The following is a 25,665-nucleotide window of genomic DNA, read 5'->3' on the forward strand; positions in this document are numbered from 1 at the left end:
TACTTATGGCTAGCCAGTTTTCCCAGCACCATTTATTAAATAGGGAATCCTTTCCCCATTTCTTGTTTTTGTCAGGTTTGTCAAAGATCAGATGGCTCTAGATGTGTGGTATTATTTCTGAGGACTCTGTTCTGTTCCATTGGTCTATATCTCTGTTTTGGTACCAGTACCATGCTGTTTTGGTGACTGTAGCCTTGTAGTACAGTTTGAAGTCAGGTAGTGTGATGCCTCCAGCTTTGTTCTTTAGACTTAGGATTGTCTTGGCAATGCAGGCTCTTTTTTGGTTCCACATGAACTTTAAAGCAGTTTTTTCCAATTCTGTGAAGAAACTCATTGGTAGCTTAATGGGGATGGCATTGAATCTATAGATTACCTTGGGCAGTATGGCCATTTTCACGATATTGATTCTTCCTATCCACGAGCATGGTATGTTCTTCCATTTGTTTGTGTCCTCTTTTATTTCACTGAGCAGTGGTTTGTAGTTCTCCTTGAAGAGGTCCTTTACATCCCTTGTAAGTTGGATTCCTAGGTATTTTATTCTCTTTGAAGCATTTGTGAATGGAAGTTCATCCATGATTCGGATTTCTGTTTGTTTGTTACTGGTGTATAAGAATGCTTATGATTTTTGCACATTGATTTTGTATCCTGAGACTTTGCTGAAGTTGCTTATCAGCTTAAGGAGATTTTGGGCTGAGATGATGGGGTTTTCTAAATATACAAACATGTCATCTGCGAACAGGGACAATCTGACTTCTTCTTTTCCTAACTGAATACGTTTTATTTCTTTCTCTTGCCTGATTGCCCTAGCCAGAACTTCCAACACTATGTTCAATAGGAGTGGTGAGAGAGGGCATCCCTGTCTTGTGCCAGTTTTCAAAGGGAATGCTTCCAGTTTTGGGGCAAGCACTGTTCTAAGCTCTTTATAAGTACAAACAAATTTTAGACCTTCCACAGTTCTGTGAGGTAGTAATGTCATCATCTCCACCTTAAAGTAAATAAACTGAAAAAGAACTGTTAACTTTCCCAAGCTTACACAGCACTAGAATTCACACTCTCTTGTCTCCTCTCTTGCTTTTATTCTCCTCTGCTTATGCCCCTGTCTCATTCCTCTCTTTCTGCTTTCTTCTTCCCTTTTTTCTTCCTTTCTTGTAACTCTTCTGTCTCTTTTATCTATTCCTCCTTCTCTTCTCTAATCTCTTATGTTTATGTTTTATGGTATAGCCCATTTTGTGAAAAGGTTCTACTACTCAAGAAAAAAAAAGGTGTACAAACCACTGGATTTATTGTTCTCTCTATTTCTAGTCCTTAAATATTTCAACGAATATTATTTACTGAGTATTATGTAGAAGAATCTATTCTAAAATGTAGCACAGTATGAAAAATGAAAATGAGTAGGAGATTCCCTGAGTTAGAGGAATGTACAGTTTAATATAGGAATAAAGCAATATGTAAACAAGAAAATAAGATACATTATTATTCTGCAGAAGAGAGTTCAGTCTTACAGAGATATTCCCTGCAGTGGAACTCCTGGCATATGCTCATTTAAAATTGTGGATGGGGTATGTTTGGATTAGTTCCTATCAAAGCAAATTACTGCCTAAGTAACTCTTATTTCCTTACAGTATAGAAGTTACAAGTACACCCTGTTCTCTCTACCCTTCTCATTCTTGGCCAATCTTCCATGATTCACCTAGTAAATATTTAGTACCCTATGTCAGGAATAATACTGGGATTCATAACATTTATCAAGCTTTTTGAAATTATGTATTTACTCGTTTTTCTCTCCCAGTAAGGCAGTTTTAATCCAGGGATGTCTGGATGGGTGGGGCTATGTGATGAAACTTTGTGAGATTATCTGCAACACTTTATGTCTTTGAACATACAATATGTTCATTTTCTGGGCAGAGATTCAATATACTTCACCATAAGTCCAAAAGGAGCCATGTGACACAAGAAGTACCTCCACCATAATTTGAATATTGAGCACCTCAGTGGTTAAGATCATACACCCTAGATTTAGCCCAATCACCTATAAAATATGTAATAGATGGTAAATGACACAGTCCTTTAGCTTGAGTTTCCTCTCCGGTTTATTATGAAGACTAAATGAAGTGATTTGTGTAAATTAGTATAGTGTCAAGCACTTAGTATATGCCTGATAAACATTAAGGAAAAATACAGTGTTTTTCATGTAGTGAGCATTCAAATAACAAATGCATAATGTAAGCATCTCATTAAGGCAGAGTTGCTCAACCTTGGCACTATTGACACTTGGATCCAGATAATTCTTTGCTATGATGAGCTGTATCATAGGATATTTAGTAGTATCCTTGACCTACTAGATGCCAGTAGCATGCCTCTCTCAGTTACAGCAACCAAAATGTCTCCAGACATCATCAAGTATCCTCTGGGGGGCAATCACCTCCTCCCCTCTAAGGACACATTGACAGAGTTGAGCAACAGGTTATAATACAATTATTTTGTATCAGCTTAATATATCACAGTCAGAGGTACCATATTGACCTAATAGGTAGCAGATGGCTTTTTGTGGAGGGGACTGATTTGATTTCCATTAGTGGACATTCCCTAGAAAACTTCAACTACATCCTCCAGGAGTCCAGAAGCCATGGCTAGACAGGTAAGTTGAGGCATTTGCCAATGTGAAGACACCTTGAAATATCTTCTATTATTAGAGCATATCTAGGCACTTGCTAGGCAAAAATATGGCTCCCTCACCATCACAGAAAACCAGAATAAGACAACAGACATGAAAAACAACAACAAAAACAACAACAAAACTACTTCAATCTTAGAAACAATGTTTCTAAGGCAAAATTAGAAGAACTTTCATGTCAAAACCATTTACTTCAACAAAAGAGGTATGCTTAAAATTTACTAATCTTTCATTCTGTTAGAAAAATTACCAAAAGGCTGTGGTGGAACATAAAGATGCTATGGAAATCTCTGAAATTTTGAAACATGAAACAAACCCTGGAATTTTTTGGTTCTAAAATTTTACCCAATGTCTTCTCGGTAAGGTAGTATATGGGTCAATTAATATTTAACCTTAGGTATTGAAATGCACTTTTATGATTTGGTCAGGATAAAGTAAGAAAGTATGACATTTCATATTTTTGGTCTTCAGAAAACATGCAGGAAAAAGTAGCTTCTCTTTTCAAGCCAGTCAGTGCACAATGCTAACATGATACAAATTCTATTTTTATCTATTTTATCATAAGATCTTATAAATATAATGAAACACTTCTGTTTAAGACACTTATCTCAAAAGCCAATGGGTCTATTTTTAATTTTTATAGGATTTAAACTGTTCTGCAATTTATATAAGAAAGTATTTCACTAATGAGATAAAAATGTTAAACCAACAGTTAAACTGTTTGCCTACAAAATTTAGTGTCTCTGTGTGTAAGAGCCCTTGATGACTAGGATTTCAAGGTCATGTTGTAAAAGAGCAATTTGTAGGAGAAAATTATTCTGATCTTTTTCAAAGCTTCACTTATTCCCTACCATAAAATGCATTTTCACAGTTTACCATTAATCTTTATTAGTTGCAGAAAACTGAAGGTTTGGTGTCACATGCTATGCTCTGTACCTGGGGATTTAAAATATAGGAATCTTGCTTCAATTTATGTGGATGATTAGACTTTTATGGAATTATGAACATAATGTACTTTCTTTTATATATTTTTATGAAAAATTCTACAAATTAAAAATTATTTTAAGTTTCAGTGTGTTTCTCCTTCATATGAGAAATATATGTATATACATACCCACATATGTGTCTATGCATTATACTCATGCGTCTTTCTTTGAGTAATACCTGTTTATCATGAAGACATGCAAGTGTGGGTAGAATGTCTTTAGGTAATAAATGTATTCCGAGTGCAAAAATTATCGTGACTAGGGAATGTGCAAAATCAGTCTATATATTAAGTTATACTCTCATGACCTCTAGCATACTAGAATCAGAGTTGGCATTTCAGGTGATTTACGCTTAGAAAATGTCCTACTTAAAAACACCATGGAGGAAAATAGTTCATTTTGCTTCTGTGAAATATGGCAACTGCTCATATTTAATAGTATAAAGATTTTTTGAATTTGCTATCTCAGAGATGTGCAAACAATTTCAAATTGAAAAGTAGTATTCTATTTTTCAGTTCTTCCCTCCTCTTTGTGGTGTTTACATTCATTGTACAATAAGGCATATATACCTTAATGAAATCCAGCTAAACCTAAGCAATGCTAATGATCTGGATGAAAGCGTGTAAAAGTGAATGTGAAATTCATTTTACACATTTTGTATGCATATATATATGCACACACATATATACACACAGACGTATATATAGACTGCCCCCCCATACACACACACACACACACACATATTAAGGTTAAAATCATGGAAGGACAGACTATCAGACTTGAAAATTTCCCTAGAGAACATAGGCAAACCCTCTCATTTTCCAGATAGAGACTGAGGCCCAGATGAAGGAAACAACTTTGCCAGTAAAAACAATGATATACCCTAATCTCCAACTTGATACTTCACATAAGTAAGCCCCAGAAACTGACCATAAAACAATCAAAGGAGAGAGTAATGACATAGCAATACTATTGAGATATTTAAATAGTGGACATTTTGAAGTGAAGATACAGGAAGCACTGGAGAGAAAGTGCTTACTTTCTGTGATATTTTTACTTTTCTTCTCTTGTGAAAGCCAGGCTGATCCATGTAGTGTTTTTTTTTTTTTTTTTTGTTTTTGTTTTTTTTTTGTTTTTTTTTTAACTGGAGATAGAGAGACAAGCATGAAATGAGAATAAGTTTAAACTTTATGAGAAAAAGATGCAGCAAAAGGAACAGTAGATCATAAGACAGCACTTAATCTTAATGCACAAATATATAAAAAAATGTTCAAGGGAGGCAAGTGATAAAAAGCATTAGAAAAGAAGAAAGCAAGAGAAACACACCATGATGTAAGTATTAATAGTAAGTGGTACAAACATAAGTAATAATAAAACTAGTTTAACATACTTTAACATACTTGAGGAGGCATTTTACAAAATTTTGTGCAGAGACAATTCTAGGGACAATAACTAGCAACTTTAACAGACCCAGATAACTCTAAGATTTTAAAATAGGATTGTAAAAACAAAGAGAATAGAAAAAGAAACCTGACTTGGATGGGCTGTCAGAGTCATCTGGTAACTATGCTAGTACTCATACAGAAACTAACAATCCACATTTGCCTTATGTGTACGTTGGTCCACTTGATAAAGTGTAGATGTACTAATCAGGGTTCTCTAGAAAAACAAAACCAACAGGATGTGTGTACACATGGTTTTAGTTTATATTCTGTTGCCTGTAACAGAATACCCGAAGCTGCAGTAATTTATTAAAAAACAGAATTTTTTTTTATAATTATGGAAGCTAAGAAGTCTAAAGTCAAAGGACCACATTTGGTGAGGGTCTTCTTTCTGGTTGGGACTCTGAAGTCTCAAGTTGGTTCAGAGCACCACATGATAGGAGGGCTGAGCATGCTAATTCAGGTCTCTTCTTCTTATAAGGCCACCATTGCTACTCCTGTGATAACCCGTTAATCCATTAACGCATCAATCCTTTAATTCATAAATGGATTAATACATTCATGAGGGTAGAGCGCTTATGACCCAATTACCTTTTAAAGGCCTTACTTCTCAATACTGCCACATTGGGGGTTAAATTTCAACATAAGTTTTGGAGGAGACAAACATTAAAACCATAGTATCCTTCCTCTGAACCCCAGAAAATGATGACCTTCTCACACCCAAATAGTTTATTCCATTCCCATAGTCCCAATATCGTCATATATATCAGCACCAAATCAAAAGTCCAAAGCCCCATATGTAAAGTGAAAAGAAGTTATCTATTTTCAAGACACAATGGTGGGACAGGGATAGGGTAAACATTCCCATTGTGGAAGGGAAAAATAAGCAAAAAGAAAGGGGTAACAAGCCCTAAGAAAGTCTGAAACCAAAGAGGGCTGACATTAAATCTTAAGGATGGAGAATAATTTCTCCATCCTTAAGATTTAATAATAATAATGGAAGATTTAATAATAAGTCTCTGTGGGCTCAAAAGCTGTTTGGTATATTCTTTGAAATCTAAGTGGATGTTTCCATGCCTACATAGGCTCTTGCATTTTGTAGGCCTGAATAATTACCACACACATGCCTCAAAGATTTACAGCTTCTATTATTCAGAGAAGCTGGTCAAGCTGCACCTGGGGCTACGTGAGCCATGGCTAGGGTGGCCAAGGAATCTTGTGCTGAAATGCAGGGCAAAGACATCAAGGGGACCCGGGCAGCAAGCCCATGGAGGAAACCCTGAGTCTTTTCACAGAAACAATTATGCTCTCCTAGGTATCTGAGCCTGTGATGGAAAGGGAAGACTCAAAGATCTCTAAAGAGACTTCAGGGTTTTTATCCATTTTCTTGATAATCCCTTCTCTCTGTACTAATCTCCTTAGCAAAAGGTCACTTGATTTTACCCTTTGTTTCCTCTCACAAACATGTTTTTTCACTCTACATGACCAGGCTTAGAGTTTTCCAAATCTTTCCACTTTGCTTCCCTTTTGATTATAAATTATCTCTTTAAATCAATTTTTCCTTCTCACAGCTTAATATAAGCTGCTAAAAGTAGCTATGTGGCAGCCCAAACACTTGGTTCCTTAAAAATTTCTTATGTTATATTCGAATTCTTTGTTCTTAAGTTCTGCATTCATAAAGCCCTACATTTGACCTGATGCAGCCAAGTTATTTGCCAATGTATTAGTCTGTTCTCATACTGCTAATAAAGACATACCTGAGACTGGGTAATTTATAAAGAAAAAGAAGTTTGATGGACTCACAGTTCCATATGGCTGGGGAGGCATGACAATCATGGTGGAAGGTGAAAGAGAAGCAAAGGCACGTCTTACGTGGTGGCAGACAAGAGAGCACGTGTAGGGAAACTGCCCTTTATAAAACCACCAGATTTCATGAGACTTATTCACTATCACAAGGACAATATGGGAAAAAATCCACCCCGATGATTCCATTACCTCCCACCAGGTCCCTCTCATGACACATGGTGATTGTGGGAGCCATAATTCAATATGATATTTGGATGGGGACACAGCCAAACCATATTATCCAGTCATAAATAAATAAAAAGAATGGTCTCTATTCTAGTTTCCGATACCTTGCTGCTCAGTTCTAAAACTTCATTAGAATGGTATTTACTGTCCAGATTTCTATCAGCATTTCTGTCATAAACCCTTAATCAATCGCTAAGGATTTCCAAACTTTCCTAAGAAAAAAAAGTCGTCTTGTTGTCTAAGCCCTTACAAGAATCTTGGCTTTTTCTAGCCTGCTCCTCCAAATTCTTTCAGCCTCTGCCTAATACGTGGCCCCAAAGCAGCTTTCATATTTTCAGGTATTCATTGTCATTGACTATTCAGTACCAGTTTTCCGTCTCATTTCATTTACTGCTCCTTTTAACCAAATACTTGAAACTGCATGATTTGTAAGGAAAATAAATTTATCTTTTTATTTTTACACATATGGAGGCTAATAAAAGTCTAAGGTCAAGTGGCCACATCTGGTGAGCGCCTTCTTACTGGTGAGGACTCTCTAAAGAGTACTGGAGCAGTGCAGGGTATCACATGGTAAAGTAGTTGAGTATGCTAGCTCAGGTATTTCTTCTTATGAAGCCAGCAGTTTCACTCACATGAGAATCTATTAATTCATTAAGGTATAAATATGTTCATCCATTTATGAAAGCAGAGCCCTCATGACCCAATCACTTCTTTTTTGTTTGTTTGTTTCATTTTATTTTTATTTTTATTTATTTATTTATTTTTTTAGAGATATCATAATTTTTATTAGTCATTTAGACAGGCCGAGGCAGTAGTGCAAGAAGACATAAAAAGTTTACCATAAAGCACTAAATGAATTATTACAGATATGGGAAGATGTACTTCAAATATGATATTGTAAATCTTTTTTTTCTTTTTTTTTTTTTTTTAAATTTATTTATTATTATTATACTGTAAGTTGTAGGGTACATGTGCATAACGTGCAGGTTTGTTACATATGTATACTTGTGCCTTGTTGGTGTGCTGCACGAACAATGAGATCACTTGGACTCAGGAAGGGGAACATCACACACCGGGGCCTATCATGGGGAGGGGGGAGGGGGGAGGGATTGCATTGGGAGTTATACCTGATGTAAATGACGAGTTGATGGGTGCAGCAGACCCAATCACTTCTTAAAGATCCCACCTTTCCAGACTGCAACCTTGGGAATTAAATTTCAACATGAGTTTTTGAGAGGATAAACATTCAAACAATAGTAAATATAGAAGGACCTTTATTACAAGTGATTAGCTTAAACAAGTATGGAAGTGGGCAAGTTCAAAATACACATGGTGGGCTGACAGGCTGGAAACCTGGGAGAGCCAATATTTCAGTTCCAGTAAAAAGGTCATCTGCTGTAGATATAAGAAAAGTTGTTATTGCAGGTAAAATCCAAAGAAAGTCGGCTAGAGATTTTTCTCTTTTTCTGGGAAGGTCCATCTTTATTTATTTATTTTTATTCAGGATTTCAACTGATTGTATTAGACCCATTCACGTCATGGAAAACAATCTGCTTTACTCAAAAGTTTGCCTATTTAAATGATAATCTCATGCTAAACACCCTGAAAAAAATACCTAGAACAGTGTTGAATCAAATATATGGGCAACCTGAGCCCAAGTCAGTTTGACCATTATTGTAGGGATGTATAAGGACATAACTTATCTGTGTATATTTGTGACCCTGGATTGTGATTAAGCTCTGTTTACTCCACTCTAAATGGGTAATCATACTAGACTTTCTCTTGGTGCTCATATGAGCAATACCCATGTTCCTTCAGTAGTTAAAAGAATAAAGCTAAAAGAAGGAAAAATTGATTTTTTAAAATTTGAAATACAAAAATCAATCTTATTTATGGAAATTGAGAGGTAGAATAAGTCTGATGAGACACAAAGATTTAATGTAATAAATACAGAGCTCCAAATTTTTATTCCTTTGGAGCTTTCCATTCTGAACAGTAATTGCTAATCTGATTTTGCTAGTGTCATTATGACTTATTTGAGATTCTTAATATAGCTATAAAGCATTTATCTTGTACTCTGTTATACTTCACATATGGTTGTCTGTGTGTTTTCCTCAACTGCAAAAGTAAACCATTTGAGCTTGGCTTATGCAAAATGTTACTCATAAATAAACTCCTTTTATTGCTTTGTCCATTCCTTCCATGAAATTGAGGAAATTGTGTGCATTCTCATAGGCTTGTTGGCTTGTTAATTAATGATTGAATAGATATATGTAATTTCTGAGAATAAATTTGTAAATTGTTTTGTTTAAAGAGGGAGGAACTGAAAACATTGTAAACATATGCAATTTAGTTCTTAGAAATAGAATTTTAACCTTATTTTTGAAAAACAAATATTTTATGAGGGTAAGTTCTCCCTTCTTTGTTTAAACTATTGCTTTTCAGTTTCTCTTGCTTAATAACCATTTTACACCCTCGTATTTTTGGTGAGTGATGAAAAACTCTTTTTCTTGCAAACTTCTGTTTAGTCATGAAATAAAATTGAATGCAGTGAAATTTGAAATACCATTTAAATACAGTGACACTGTAGGTGATTTTATGCTATATTTTGGTATTTCAATTATAAAACCAACTTGGATAGTATCTGAATAGAGTCTATATTACATAGGCCCCAGTCCGTGACAAATTCTTGGTTAACAAAGTTTTGGCATAATTATAACTATTTTATTAATCAGTCTTCTGCTAATTGTATATGAAAATTTCCCAATTCTCAGCTTACCTGTATCTTTATTCTATTGGGAGGGGAGTGGAAAATTAGGATTGGAGGCATCGTATAGACTACTTTGAATCTTCTCGGAAGGGAGTTTTTTCTCACTGCGTGTTTTTGTTGACTTTGTCAAAGATAAAATGGCTATATGTGTGTGATATTATTTCTTGGCTATTTTGTTCCATTGGTCTATTTTTCTGTTTTTGTACCAGTACCATGCTATTTTGGTCACTGTAGTTTTGTAGTACAGTTTGAATTCTGGTAACGTGTTGCCTCCAGTTTTGTTCTTTTGGCTTAGAATTAGTTTAGTTATTAGGGCTTCTCTTGTTGTTGTTCCATATACATTTTAGAATTTTTAAAAATTCTATAAAAAATGTTATTGGTAGTTTGATAGGAATAGAATTGAATCTGTAAATTGCTTTGTGTAGCATGACCTTTTAACAATATTTATTCTTCCTATCCACCAGCACATGGAATATTTTTTCATTTTTTTTCATAATCTCTGATTTTTTCCAATATTTTGTATTTCTCATTTAGAGATCTTTCACCTCACTGGTTAGCTGTATTCCTAAGCATTCTAATTTTTGGTGGCTATTGTGAACTCAGCTTGGACATTGTTCATGTGTAGAAATACTACTGATTTTTTTACATTTATTTTTCATCCAGAAACTTTGTTGAAGTTGTTTATGAGATCTACTCTCTAATGGTTTTTCATATATCTGTGGATTTGATGGCGATGTCCCCTTTGAGATTTCTGGTTGTGTTTACTTCAATCTTCTCTTTTTCTTTATTAGTCTAGCTAGTGGTCTATCTTATTTATTCTTTCAAAGAACCAAATTTTGGTTTTGTTGGTCTTCTGTATGGTTTTTCACATCTCAATTTTATTCAGTTCAGTTCTGATTTTGGTTATTTCTTGTGTTCTGATAGCTTTGGTTTGCTCTTGTTTTTCTAGTTCCTCAAGGTGTGATATTAGGCTGTTAATTTGAGATCTTACCAACGTTTTTATGTGGGGATTTACAGCTATAAATTTTCCTCCTAATATTGCTTTAGCTGTGTTCCAGAGATTTTGGTATGTTTTAGTATGATTCTCACTAGTTTCAAATAATTTCTTGATTTCTCCCTTAATTTCATTTTCATTCAGGGGAAGGCTAATTCATTCGTATGTAATTGTATGGTTTTGAGAAATGTTCTTGGCATTGATTTCTATTTTTATTGCACTGTGGTCAGAGAATGTGGTTAATGTGATTTCATTTTTCTTTTTTTTCAAATTTGCTGAGTATGTTTTTATGGCCAATTCGTTGATTTTAGAGTATGTTGCAAGTGCACATGAGACAAATGTATATTCTGGTTTTTTTTAGGAAGGAAATTTCTGTGGATGCTTGTGAGGTTTATTTGGTCAAGTGTCAAGTCTTGTCCTAAATATCTTTGTTTTATGCCTCAAAGATCTGTCTAATACTGCCAGTGGGATGTTAAAGTCTCCCACTAGTTTGCTATCGTTTTCTAGGTCACTTTGTATGCTACTTGGAACTTTGTGAATCTGGGTGCTCTTGTGTTGGGTGCACATATATTTGGGATAGTTAAGTCTGTTTGAATTGAGCCCTTTATTAATATATAATGTTCTTCTTTGTCTCTTTTGATGGTTGCTGGTTTAGAGTTTCTTTTGTCTGAAATTAGAATAGCAACCCCTGTTTTTTTTTTTGTTTATTTGTTTTGTTGTTGTTGCTTTGGTTTTCCATTTTTGCAGCAGATTTTTCTCTATTTCTTTACTTTGAACCTATGGGTGTCATTATATGTGAGATGGGTCTCTTGAAGACAACATACTGTTGGTTCTTGCTTCTTTATCCAACTTACCCCTCTGTACCTCTTAATTGGTGCAGTTAGCCCATTTAAATTCAAGGCTAATATTGATCCTGTCTTTGTGTTATAAGCTAGTTATTATGCAGACTTGATTCTGTGACTGCTTTATTATATCAGTGGTCTATGTGTTTAATTGTGTTTTTGTGGTAGTGAGTAACTGTTTTCCATTTTCATATTTAGGACTCTCTTAATGACCTCTTAGAAGGTTGGCCTGGTGGTAACAAATTCCTTTAGCATTTGCTTGTCTGAAAAGGATCTTATTTCTTCTTCTCTTAACAAGCTTAGTTTGGCTAGATATGAAATTCTTGGTTAAAGATTTTTTTTTTTTTAACAATGCTGCATATAGTTCTGCAGTTCCTTCTGTCTTTTATGGTGTCTGCTGAAAGTTATACTCTTAGTCTGATGGGGTTCCCCTTGTAGTTTGGTCGCCCCTTCTCTCTAGCTGCCTTTTATATATTTCCTTTCAATTTAACCTTGGAAAATCTAATTACTATGTGTCTTGGAGACGTTCATCTTGTGTAATATCTCACAGGAGTTGTCTGCTTTTCTTAAATTTGAATGTTTCCTCCCTAGTGAGGTTAATAAAATTTTCATTAACAATATCCTCAAATATGTATTCAAAGTGGTTTGTTTTATCTCCCTCTCATTCAGAGATGCCAGAGAGTCACAGTTTTGGTCTTTTTACATAATCCCATATTTCTAAGAGATTTTGTTCATTTTTTAATCTTTTTTCTTTAGTTTGTATGACTGTTTGTTCTGGAACCAGTCTTTGATCTCTGTGATTTTTCTTGAGCTTGTTATATTCTGCTGTTAATACTTGTGATTGTATTATAAAATTATTCCAGTATGTTTTTCAGCTCTATGAGATCAGTTTGGTTCTTTCTTAAATGTATATATATTTTCTGTTTTTCAGCTCCTGTAATATTTTTCAATAGGTTTTTTGCAGAACAGGTGTTGTTTTGTTACATATTTAAATTATTTAGTGGTGATATTTGAGATTTTGGTGCACTCATCACCCAAGCAGTGTACACTGTATCTGGGTACACACTGGTGTGTAGGCTTTTGTCCCTCACTGCCTTCCCCTGAGTCCCCAAAGTCCACTGTATAATTCTTATTCCTTCGCATTATAAGCTAGCTTAGCTCCCAATTATAAGTGAGAACATGCAATGCTTGCTTTTCCATTCCTGAGTTACTTCATTTAGAATGATTGTCTTCAACTACATCTGGGTTGCTGCAAATGCCATTATTTTGTTCCTTTTTATGGTTGAGTGTGTGTGTATATATGTATATAAATATCACATTTCCTTTATCCACTCATTGATTGATGGGCATTTGGGCTTATTCCATATTTTTGCAATTGTGACTTATGCTGTTATACGCACGTATGTGCAAGTGTCTTTTGTTTTTATTTTTTTGAGATGGAGTCTCGCTGTGTCACCCAGACTGAAGTGCAGTGGCACGATCTCGTCTCACTGCAAGCTCTGCCTCCCAGGTTCACACCATTCTCCTGCCTCAGCCTCCCGAGTAGCTGGGACTACAGGTGCCCACTGCCACACTCAGCTAATTTTTTGTATTTTCAGTAGAGACAGGGTTTCACTCTGTTAGCCAGAATGATCTCGATTTCCTGACCTCGTGATCAACCTGCCTCAACCTCCCAAAGTGCTGGGATTATAGGCATAAGCCACTGTGACTGGCCGTGTCTTTTTAATATAATTGTATAGTAACTTCTTTTGTTTGACTGGACATCTAGCAATGGAATTGCTGAATCAAATGGTAGATCTACTTTTAATTCTTTAGGGAATCTCTTTACAGCTTTTTAATAGTGGTTGTACTAGTTTACACTCCCAACAGCAGTGTAAAATTATTTTCACTTCACCACATCCATGCAAACATCTATTATTTTTATTTTTTAATTATGGCCATTCTTGCAGGAGTAAAGTGGTATTGCATTGTAGTTTTAATTTGCATTTCCCTGATAATTAGTGATGTTGAGTCTTTTTTCATGTTTTTGGGCCATTTGTATATCTTCTTTTGAGAATTGCCTATTCACATCCTTTGCCCACGTTTTGATGGGATTATCATTACTATTATTATTATTATTACTTTGCTCATTTGTTTGAGTTTCTTGTAGATTCTGGATATTAGTTCTTTGTAGGATGCATAGTTTGCAAAGACTTTCTTCCACTCTGTTGGTTATCTGTTTATTCTTCTGATTATTTCTTTTGCTGTGCAGAAGCTTTTTGGTTTAATTAAGTCTCATCTACTTATCTTTGTTTTTGTTGCATTTGCTTTTGGGTTCTTGGTCATCAAGTCTTTGGCTAAATCAATGTCTGGAAAAGTTTTTCTGATGTTATATTCTAGAATGTTTATTGTTTCAGGTCTTAGATTTAAGTCTTTGATACATCTTGAGTTGTATTTTGTATAAGGTGAGAGATGAGTATCCAGTTTCATTCTTCTACATATGGCTTGCCAATTATTCCAGCACCATTTGCTGAATAGGGTGTCTCTTCCCCACTTCATGTTTTTGTTTGCTTTGTCAAAAATCAGTGGGCTGTAAGAATCTGTCTTTATTCTTTATCTGTTCTGTTTCATTGGTCTATGTGCCTATTTTTTTGTTTGTTTGTTTGTTCATATGTGCTCTTATTTTAATTATTATTATTATACTTTAAATTCTAGGGTACACATGAAAAATGTGCAGGTTTGTTACATATATATACATGTGCCATGTTGGTGTGCTGCACCCATTAACTCGTCATTTACTGAGTTCACGTCCTTTGTAGGGACACTGATGAAGCTGGAAATCATCATTCTGAGCAAACTATCACAAGGACAGAAAACCAAACACTACATGTTCTCACTCATAGGTGGGAACTGAACAATGAGAATACTTGGAAACAGCATGGTAATGGTATTAAAAACAGGCACATAAAAATACGTACATAGGTATATCTCCTATGTGTGTATTTTTATACCAGTACCCTGCTGTTTTGGTGACTATGACCTTACAGTATAGTTCGAAATTGAGTAATGTGATGTCTCCAAAGTAGTTCTTTTTGCTTAGTCTTGCTTTGGCTATACAGGCTAGTTTTTGGTTCCATATATATTTTAGAATTGTTTTTCTAGTTGTGCAAAAAATGATTATCATATTTTGATGGGAATAGCATTAAATTTGTAGATTGCTTTTGGCAGTATGGTTATTTTCACAATATTGATTCTAGCCATCCATGAGCATGAGATGTGTTTCCATTTGTCTGTGTCATCTATGATTTCTTTCAGCAGTGTTTAGCAGTTTTCCTTGTAGAGGTCTGTCACGTCCTTGGTTAGGTATATTTCTAAGTATTTTATTTATTTATTTGTTTGTTTGTTTATTTCTTTATGTATTTATTTTGCAACTATTAGGGTTGAGAACTCAAAGAAACTTAGCTTTTGATTTGATTATCAACTTTGTCACTTTATGTATAACAGTGCTACTGATGTGCATACATTGATTTCATATTCTGAAACTTTATTGAATTCACTTTTCACATTACTGAATTCATTTATTAGATCTAGAAGTTTTTGGCATACATTATTAGGATTTTGTAGGTATACAATTATATCATCAGTGAACAGTGACAGTTTGATTTTTTTTTACTGATTTGGATGCCCTTTATTTTTTTTCTCTTGTCTAATTGTTCTGGTGAAAAATTCCAGTACTATGTTGAATAGAAGTGGTGAGAGTGGGCATCCTTTACTTGTTTCAGTTCTCAGGGGTAATGCTTTTAACTTTTCCCCTTTGATATAATGCTTGCTGTTGTTTTGTCATAGATGTCTCTTATTACCTTAATGTATGTCCCTTCTATGATGATTTTGCTGAGAGTGTTAATCATAAATGGATGTTGGATTTTGTTGAGTGCCTTTTCTGCATCTATTGAAATGATCATGTGATTGTTGTTTCTAATTCTGTTTATGTGGTGTATCACATTTATTGGCTTATGTATGTTAAACAATTTCTGGTATTAAACTCTGAATTTCTGGTATTAAACTCACCGGAGCATGGTTAATTATCTTTTTGATATACTGTTGGATTTGGTTTAGCTACTATTTTGTTGAGGATTTTTGCATTTATCTTCATCAGGAATATTGGTTTGTGGTTTTCTTTTCTTGTTATGTCCTTTCTTGGTATTGGTATTAGGGTGATGCTGGCTTCATAGAATGATATAAGGATGATTCTCTCTTTATCTTTTGGAATAGTGCTAATAGGATTGGGACAAATTCTGCTTTGAAAGTCTGATAAAATTCAGCTGTGAATCCATCTGGTCCTGGACTTATTTTTGTTGGAATTTTTTTATTACCATTTCAATCTCACTGCTTGTTATTGGTCTGTTCAGAGTTTCTATATTTTTCTGATTTAATCTAGAAAGGTTGTATATTTATAGGAATTTATCTATTGTTTCTAGGTTTCTAGTTTGTGTGCATAAAGGTGTTCATAGTAGCCTTGAATGGTCTTTTGTATTACTGTTGTATTGGTTGTAATATCTTTCCAATTGAACTTATTTGGATCTGTTCTCTTCTTTTCTTGGTTAATCTCACTAATGGTCTTTCAAATTTGTTTATCTTTTTGGAAAAAAACCCAGATTTTTGTTTTATTTACCTTTTGTATTTTTTGTTGTTGTTATTGTTTCAATTTTATTTAGTTCTGCTCTGATCTTTGTTACTTTCTTTCCTCTGCTGGGTTTGGGTTTGGTTTGTTCTTGTTCTTTTACTTCCTTGAAGTGTGATCTTAGATTGTTTATTTCTGTTATCTTAGACTTTTTGATGTAGGTGTTTGAGGCTGTGAACTTTCTTTTTAGCATCACTTTAGTTGTATCCCAGAGGTTTTGATAGGTTGCATCACTATTATCATTCAGTTAAAAGAATTTCTAAATTTCCATCTTGATTTCTTTGATTCCCAACAATCATTCAGGAACAGGTTATTTAATTGTTTTTTATTTGCATGATTTTGAGGGTTCCTTTTGGAGTTGATTTCCAATTTTATTCCACTGTGGTCTGAGAGAGTATTTGGTATAATTTCAATTTTCATACATTTACTGAGACTTCTTTTGTGGCCTATTATATGCTCTTTCTTGGAGTATGTTCCATGTGCTGATGAATAGAATATATATTTTGCAGTTGTTGGGTAGAATGCTCTCTAAATATCTGTAAGTCAATTTGTTGTAGGGTATAATTTAAGCCCATTGTTTCTTTATTGACTTTCTGTCTTGATGACATGTCTAGTGCTGCCAGTGGAGTATGGAAATTCCACACTATTATTGTATTTTCATCTCTCTAATTTTTTAGGCCTAGTAGTAACTGTTTTATAAATTTGGGAACTCCAGTGTTTGGTACATATATATTTAAGATTATAATATTTTCCTGTTGGACTAGTGCTTTTATCATTATATAATGCCCCTCTTTGTCTTTTATAACTGTTGCTGCTTTAAAGTCTGTTTGGTTTGATATAAGAATAGCTATTCCTGCTCACTTTTGGTGTCCATTTGCATGGTGTATCTTTTTCCACCCCTTTACCTTAAGTTTATGTGAGTGCTTATGTGTTAGTGCATCTCTTGAAGATAGCAGAAACTTGATGGCTGCATTCTCATCCATTCTTCCATTCTGTATTTTTTAAGTGGAGTGTTTAGGTCATTTACACTCAACATTAGTATTGAGATGTAAGGTACTATTATATTCATTGTGTTAGTTGGCGCCTGAGTGCCTTGGGGTTTTTGTTGTTGTTGTTGTTTTCATTGTGTTATTGTTTTATAGGCCTTGTGAGATATATGTTTTAATGAGATTCTATTCTGGTGTATTTTTAGGTATTAAGATTTAGAGCTTCTTTTATCAGTTCTTTTAGTGCTGGCTTGGTAGTGGTGATTTCTCTCAGAATTTGTCTGAAAAAGCGATATATTTTCTTCATTTATGAAACTTAGTTTTGCTGCATACAAAATTCTTGACTGATAATTGTTTTGTTGAAGGAGGCTAGAGATAGGACCTCAATTCCTTCTAGCTTGTGGGGTTTCTACTGAGAAATCTGCATTAATCTGATAGGATTTCCTTTATAGATTACCCGATGCTTTTGCCTCAAATCTCTTAAGATTTTTGCCTTTGTCTTGACTTTAGATAACCTGATGACTATGTGCTTAGATGATGATGTTTTTGTGATGAATTTTCCAGGTGTTCTTTGACCTTCTTATATTTGGACGCTTAGATGCCTAACAAGGCCAGGGAAGTTTTCCTTGATTATTTCCTCAAATAAGTCTTCCAAACTTTTAAATTTCTCTTCTTCCTCAGGAACACAAATTATTCTTAGTTTTGGTCATTTAACATAATCCCAAAATTCTTGGAGACGTTGTTCATTATTTTTAACACTTTTTTTCTTTTTCTTTGTTGAATTGGGCTAATTCAAAAGCCTTCTCTTCAACTGCTGAAGTTCCTTCCTCTACTTGTTTATAACTTTCTTCTACTTGTTTGATTCTATTATTGTAACTTTCCAGTGTATTTTGCATTTCTCTAAGTGTGTCTTTTATTTCTAAAAGTTGTGATTGTATTTTATTTATGCTATCTATTTCTCTGGAGATTTTTCTGTTTATATTCTGTATTTTTTTTTTAATTTTATAAAGTTGGTTTTCACCTTTCTCTGGTGCCTCCTTGAGTAGCTTAATAATCAACCCTCTGAATTCTTTTTCTGGCAATTCAGATTTATTCTTGCTTGGATCCATTGTTGGTGAGCTCATGCGGTCTTTTGGGGTTGTTAAAAAACTTTGATTTGTCATATTACCAGAATTGTTTCTCTGGCTTCTTCTAATTTGGATAGACTACATCAGAGAAAAGATCTGGAGCTCAAGGGCTGCTGTCATATTTATTTGTCCCACAGGGTGATCCTTTGATGTGGTGCTCTTCCCCTTCCCCTAGGGATGGGGCTTCCTGAGAGCCTGACTGCAACGATTGCTATTGCTCTTCTGGGTCCAGCCACCCAGTCGAGCTACCAGACTTTGGGCTGCTACTGGGGAGTGTCTGCAGAGTCCTGTAATGTGATCTGTTTTCAGGTCTCTCAGACATGGATACTAGCACCTGCTCCCATGGAGGTAGCAAGGGACTGAAATGGACTCTGTGACAGTCTTTGGTTGTAGTTTTGTTTAGTGTGCTTGTTTTCTCTAATGATGCTTGTGCTAGCAGTGAAGTTGTCACACGGACAGACTCAGGACCTCTGGTTAGTCAGAATGTTACAGGAGATGGAATCAGTGGTTATTTTCTCCTGTCTTAGAGGGGGCTTGTTCTTTTATGAGTTGCTGTAATGGCTTGAGTTAGTTGTTCTCCAGCCAAAAGGTGGTGCTTTTAAGAACCGTCGGCTTCAGTAGTATAGGGGGGATGCAAGCTTGCCCTAAGGTTGCCTGAATATATGTTTGTGTTTCTCAGGTGATGGGTGGGGAAATAGAGCTACCAAGAGATTATGTTTGTTGTCTTAGGCTACCTGGGTGGGCAGAGAAAGGCCATGAGGTAAGGGGAGGTTGGGTGTGTCTGAGCTGTCTTTTTGTGCAGGGCTTGCTGTGGTCACTGTGGGTCACAGAGGTGTGGCTCTCAGGCTAATGGAGTTATGTTCCCAGGGGAGTTATGGCTGCCTCTGATGCATCATACAGGTCTCCAGAAAAGTAGGGAAAAGCTGGCAGTGACAGGCTTCCCCCAGCTCCCACACAGCCAGCAAGGTCAGTCTCATTCTGATCATACCTAGACAAGAACACCGAGTTTATATCCAGGAAGCTGGTGAGCAGACCTGAGATCTTGCCCCAGGCTACAAGCCTCCCCACTGAGAAAGCAAGCAGGGATTTCAGGCACTGCAGCTTCCCACCTGCTGTAGCTTCTGTGCTCATATCTGCACTTCCCATTCGCCACTACCAGATTCTACACAGGAAAATTTGCACTTGGTCAAAATTATTATAATGTTCAGCTGGAAGTTTCTTTCTCCCTGTGATCCTTTCCCAATTCCAATGGAAGCCCTCCCCAAGAAACCCTGTGAGATAAAGTCAGAAATGACTTCCCTGGGGACTGGAGTGCCTACAGAGCTCTTCCCACTGCTTCTTTTACTTTTATATTTTGCTTGGCTTTCTAAATTTGTTTCAGCTCTAGGTAAGGTTAAATCCTTTTCCTGTGATCCAGATTTTTAGGTTGCCCAGAGAGGATGTGTGTTTGGAGGCAGACCTTGCCCCTCTCACATTTTGGCCACTCACAGATTTTTGGCTGTCTCATGGAGTTTCCAGAACCAAGACATGTCTTTCAAAGGGTCTGTGAATTCTTTTGGTTCTCCTGGTATGTTTCTGTGGTACTTCTTGGAACAAAAATTCATGATATGAATCTCCACATGCTATTCTGCTCATCTGAGTGGAAGCTACAAGTCAGTCCTGCCTGCTGTCCACCATTATTTTCCCTTCCCAACTCCTGTATTGTATTATTGTAATCCTTAGATTTCTTTGATTGGGTTTTGACTCTCCTCTTGAATGTCAATGATTTTCTATCCATATTCTGAATTCTAAGTCTGTCATTTCAGTGATTTCAGCTGGGTTAAGAAACATTGCTTAGGAACTAGTCTTGTCATTGGAGGAAAAAAGACACTGTCTTTTTGAGTTGCCAGAGTTCTTGCACTGGTTCTTTCTCATCCATGTGGAATGATATTCTTTTAACTGAGGTATAATTTGAGTACAGTCAGTTGACTTCTTCAGAGGGCTGATGTTTTGTGCAGGGTCTTTAGCTGAATTATGTAGTTGAATTCTTGTCCTTTGTTTCAAGGGGGTTATAATAGCAAAGCATTTTTGGTGTTGAAGTTTGGGCTGTGATCCAGTAGATGGTGCTTAAGTGTAATGGCCAATAGGTAGGCTCTTCCTCAGCCATGTGACTCATTTCATTCCATTTATTTCATTGTATTTGCAGTTGTTCTCCCTGGCAATGCTCTGTGATTGTGGGCTCCTCTCCCACTTGTGTGCTTGCTGCAAATCTTGGCTTGGCACTCCCAGGCTGCACTCTGCAGCCTTGGAGAAATTTAAGCCTTTGTGTTTTCTCCCCAGATTGAGGCCAGCAGGGGCAGGGACCTTGGTAGTGGCAATAGCAGAGTTCCTTTTATTTGTCTCTTAGGGCTCTACCCTATAGAAAGGCAATGCTGTTACCAATCAGAGCAATCAGATAAGGATGTTGTGGATGCAGCACTCAGCATCTTTGTTTCTTTCCCAGTCCAAGGGGAGCAAGGCTGTACCACTGCATTGGTAATGACAGAAAAGATTTCATTTGCCTTTGGGATCTCCACCCCAGAAAAACAGAGAGCTGCTGCCAATGGAAATGTTCAGCCAGGGGTAGGGCAAGCATTGGTGCAGGCCCTGCTTGGTGAAGAGCAAAGGGTTTGGAGCTTACAAGGAAGAGAGACTGGGTTCCCCTCCATATGGTGACTGTGGTGTGCTGGAGGTGTCAGTAATGCCCTCAGGCTCTTTGTTCCTATCCTAGTCCAAAGGCATCAAGGGCAGAACCACTGCAGTGGCAGTAGCAGAGAAACTTTCAGTTACCTTTGAGAGCTCCATCCCAGAGAAACACAGAGCCACTACTGGTGGGAATGTTCAGTGAGTGATGGGGCAGCTTCTCTGCCGTGGAGCCATGTCTGGGGCCAGGCCTGGTGGAAAATGGGGGTGGGAACTCACAGGGAAGAGAGACTGGGCTTCTCTCTGTATTGTGGCTGTGGTGTGCCATGATGTGATCAGGTCTTTTGTTTCTCCTCATTCTGAGGTCAGTAAGGGTGGTACCACTACAGAGTACCATTGAATAAAGGTGGCATCACAGAGCTGCCATTGAATGATGTGTTTATGCGGGGGCAGTATGGTTATGCTGAGGAGCATAACAAAAGGCCCAGTGAAGAGTAACAAGGCAGGGACTCACGTGGAAAAATTTCTGGCCCCTTTCTGGTAAGGCAACTGCATTATGCTGGGGGTCCAAATTAGTCCTTAATCTCTCTGCTCCCTCCTGAGCCTGGAGGCAGACTGGATGGGATCTATAGAGCAGAAAAATGGTGCCCACCTGCCAATAGTGGGCACACCATTCCGGGAAGTGCAGAGTTGCTACTTGTCTGAAAACCTAGGCTGGGGAGTGGGACGTCTGGAGTGCCAGGTAAGGAGGCCCTGCCCATTGAGGAGTAGCAAGGGCAGGGACCCACATGGAAAACAGTCTGGTCACTTTTCTATAAGGCAGTTTTGCTGTGCTGGAGGCCCATGTTAGTTGTTAATCACTTTGCTTCCTCTTGAACATGAGGGCAGGAGGAGAGGGAACTGTGGAGCAGCAAAAGTGGTGGGCCCGCTTGCTAGCACTGGGAACTTCATCCCAGGGAAGAGCAGAGCTGCTAACCAACCCAAGAGCTCAGGTGGGGCTGGGCCGATTGCTCTAAGATCCCAGGCCAGTAGCCCTGTCTGGCAAGGTGCAGTGGAGGTGAAACTTGCAGTCTGTCCACTGCTCAGCCTCATAGATTTAGCCTCTATTCTGTGGGTGTCTGAGGGAGCCCATCCTTTCCCATTTATTGAATTGCTGCAGCTGGCACCAGGGTGCCCAAGGGTTGAAGGCCCCCAGTCTCTGCCTGTGTCTGAGAAGTGGCTGACTCCATATATCTCTCTGTGTCAGTCTGGAGGCCCCAGTGAAAGACGGTCATGGAGAATATCGAACCCAGAGATGCAAAGATCCATGGCAAAAAAATGTGGTTCCCCAAAGATTCTCACTCACTCATCATTTCCCAGCAGTGGGAAGCCTCCCCTAGCTCTGCAGCAATCCTGGGTTGGCAGCTGTTCTGTCTTCCTCTTCTCTGTTCTCCGTGGGTTTCATTGTTCCCTTGATAAATACCAATGTACCCACATGGAAAATCCAGTTGAAGAGCTAGTGTTCACTTGCCACTCTTTCTTCTCTCCGTGACAGCAGAACGATTAGCTGCTTCTAGTCAGTCATCTTGGTACTCTGCAGCTATTCTTCGTCTTAAAATATTTTGACATATGTTATGTAGAAGAGGCATTAGACTTGTTCACCATGTCCCCAGTGAACCAAACTTAGACCAATAATGGATATTTCAGTCAGAAAAACCAGAGTTCTCATTCCAATACTGCTGCTTACTATATGTGCAACATTGGGCTAGTAACTTAATTCTTCTGTCCTCAATTTCCTGAGCTATAAAATAGGAAAATTCATAATATCCACTACATAGGCTTGTTTTGAAGATTAAAAGAGATTGTGTATACAATTCTATTTGCATAGAGTTTTGAAAACAGTAAATGTTCAATAAATATTAGCTAAGATAAGGAGGAGTAAAGGGCTATTGAGAAGGTGGTTATATTCTGATGGTTATATTTATTTATTCAATAAATAATCATTAGACATTATGTTAGACTGAATATTTCCCCTGCCTCAAATATGTCCATGACATTCACAGAATCTGTGACTATGTCACATTAGATGGCAAAAGGGTCCTTGAAGATGTGATCAGGTTAATGATTTTGAGATGAGAAGATTATCTTGAATTATATGGGTGGTCCCAGTGCAATCACAGCATCTTTATAAGAAGGAAGCAGGATCAGGGTCAGGTAAAGGAGATACGGTAATGGAAGCGGAGGTTGGAATGATGTGCTTTGAAGAGTTCTTGAGCCAAGGAATGCAGATGCTGTCTTGAAGAGCCTCCAGAAGAAACGCAGCCCTTCCAATGCCTTGATTTTAGCTCAGTAAAACTCATTTTATACTCCTGACTTCTAGAACTGTGTCGTTTTAAGTCACTGAGTTTGTGGTGATCTGTTACAGCAGCAATAAGTGACTAACATAGACACACAGTAGATCCGTCAGGGTATTGACAGGAAAGAATGACACGAATGGGTGACTCGAGAAGAGTTTAATTAAAAAAAAATGTCTAGGAATAGAGTGTGGGAAAACCACATGAGAGTGAAATACACATGGGCTAGTAGAATTCAAGAGTTTATTGGACTCTCCCTTCCATCAGATGTCACAGCCATGGGAGGGAGTCTTTAAAGCAAGACAGACAGACAGAGAGAGAGAGAGAGAGAGAGAGAGAGAGAGAGAGAGATGTAAAAGGTCACTTGGTCACTGGTTGAAGGAAGCAACCATTTTGCAGTGACCCTGAAGGGAGGAGCCCAGGAGAGTAAATAACCTGACTCACTCATCTTCTTCCTTCTAATCTTCTGATGATAATCCAAATTTCTTGAATTTACCTGAAACATAAAAGGTAAAATTGCTCTGTGTTGTACCCTATACACATTAGGAGGGTAGAGAAGACTGAAGACAAAAAGATAGAACCCAGAACATCTATCATTAGCCAGAAACTGCTTGGTTCTGGGTAAAAAAATCAGATACGACCTCTGCTTCAATAGAGCTAATAGTCTACTAGGGAAAGACAGAAAACAGACAAACAAATGAAAATATATTGGTATAAACTGAAGTGACATGAAATTAAATAATAGTTTGATATAAGAAAAAATAAAATAAATAACAGAGACACTTCATCTAGTTTATGCAATCAGGTAAACCTCTTTCAGGAGGGCATTTATGAGAAGACCAGAAAGATTAGATAAAAGATATGTACAAAAAAGTTTTGGGAGAGAAGGAGAAATACCCTACAGCCAAAAAGAAAGGTGTCTGCAAAGGCTGTAAGATTTCAAAGCTTTACATGTTGCTGAAACTGAAAGAAGGCTTCTGTGCCTCTAACCTGAAGAGCAAAGAAAACAGTAGCAAGAGATGATACAGTAGAAGTAAGCAAAGATGAGATCATATGGTGCCTTATAGGCTGTGATACAGAGTTTGGAATTTATTCTAGCTACAAGAGAAGTTTTTAGCAGAATTATCAGAATGAGAAAAAAAAATGGAATTGTAAAGGCTCCACGTGAAACTGTCAAAGAAATCTAATCATAAATGTTAGAGGACCTGCAGTTAGAGAAGTGGTAAGGATTCCTCTACCATTCATGAACTGGAACTGTGTGCGTGCGTGTGTGTGTGTGTGTGCGTGTGTGTGTGTGTTTCTCTTCTCTTCTTACACTGTTAGGTAATATCATTAATCCCACTTTGCTAACGAGGACATAGACTTGTGTTTATAACTAGCCAAAGTTCACAAAAGGTAAATGGCATATCTGGAATTCATACCCAGGTATATTTGGTTCTAAGGTCAACATACTTCCTGGTGTGCCACACTGTTTCTTCAGGAAAAAAAGAGAACAAATGAGAGGTTACAAGAGTGCAGCAGATATTCTGAAGGGAAATTATTGATATGATGACTGATTGGGGTGGGGAAGTTTTGAGGAGATTATTGAGTCTCCAATAAGTAAAAGTTACTTTGTTAAGATTTAACTTTAAATACTATTTTCTTTAACCCTTACAACAACTGTTGAGGTAGATACGATCACTATGGACTGGTCAAATAAAGCCTATTGGGCTTAAGTAAATTGCCATGTAACAGCTTGTAAGTGGCAGAACTTAGAATTCCAATCAAGGAACATTTGATTACAAATTTATTTTATTTCCTTTAACACACTGCTACACATGTGCTTATAGAATAGTCCCTTCTCTTGTATCCTTACTCTGTCACAGGTGAGAGTGAGATAATACACGAATTGATTGAAGAACTCTTAGAAAACTTAGTAAGATAAACAGAATATGTTAAAACTACATATGTCAGTCTACTTTTTGGAATATTTGCAGTACAACACATAATTGGTCCCAAAATACTCTGTTTTATTGCACCCAAATAGGAATAAAGGTGCTTTCACAGATTAGCATGGTGGTAAGCATAGGTGATGTACACCTGCAGAGATCTAAGAACATTATTCTGTAGCCATTTCAGGAAAGTGGAGGGTTGGGGGAAGTATAGGCAAAGATATACTT

Source organism: Papio anubis, chromosome X (genome assembly GCF_008728515.1).
Source record: "Papio anubis isolate 15944 chromosome X, Panubis1.0, whole genome shotgun sequence".
NCBI classification, from domain to species: domain Eukaryota; kingdom Metazoa; phylum Chordata; class Mammalia; order Primates; family Cercopithecidae; genus Papio; species Papio anubis.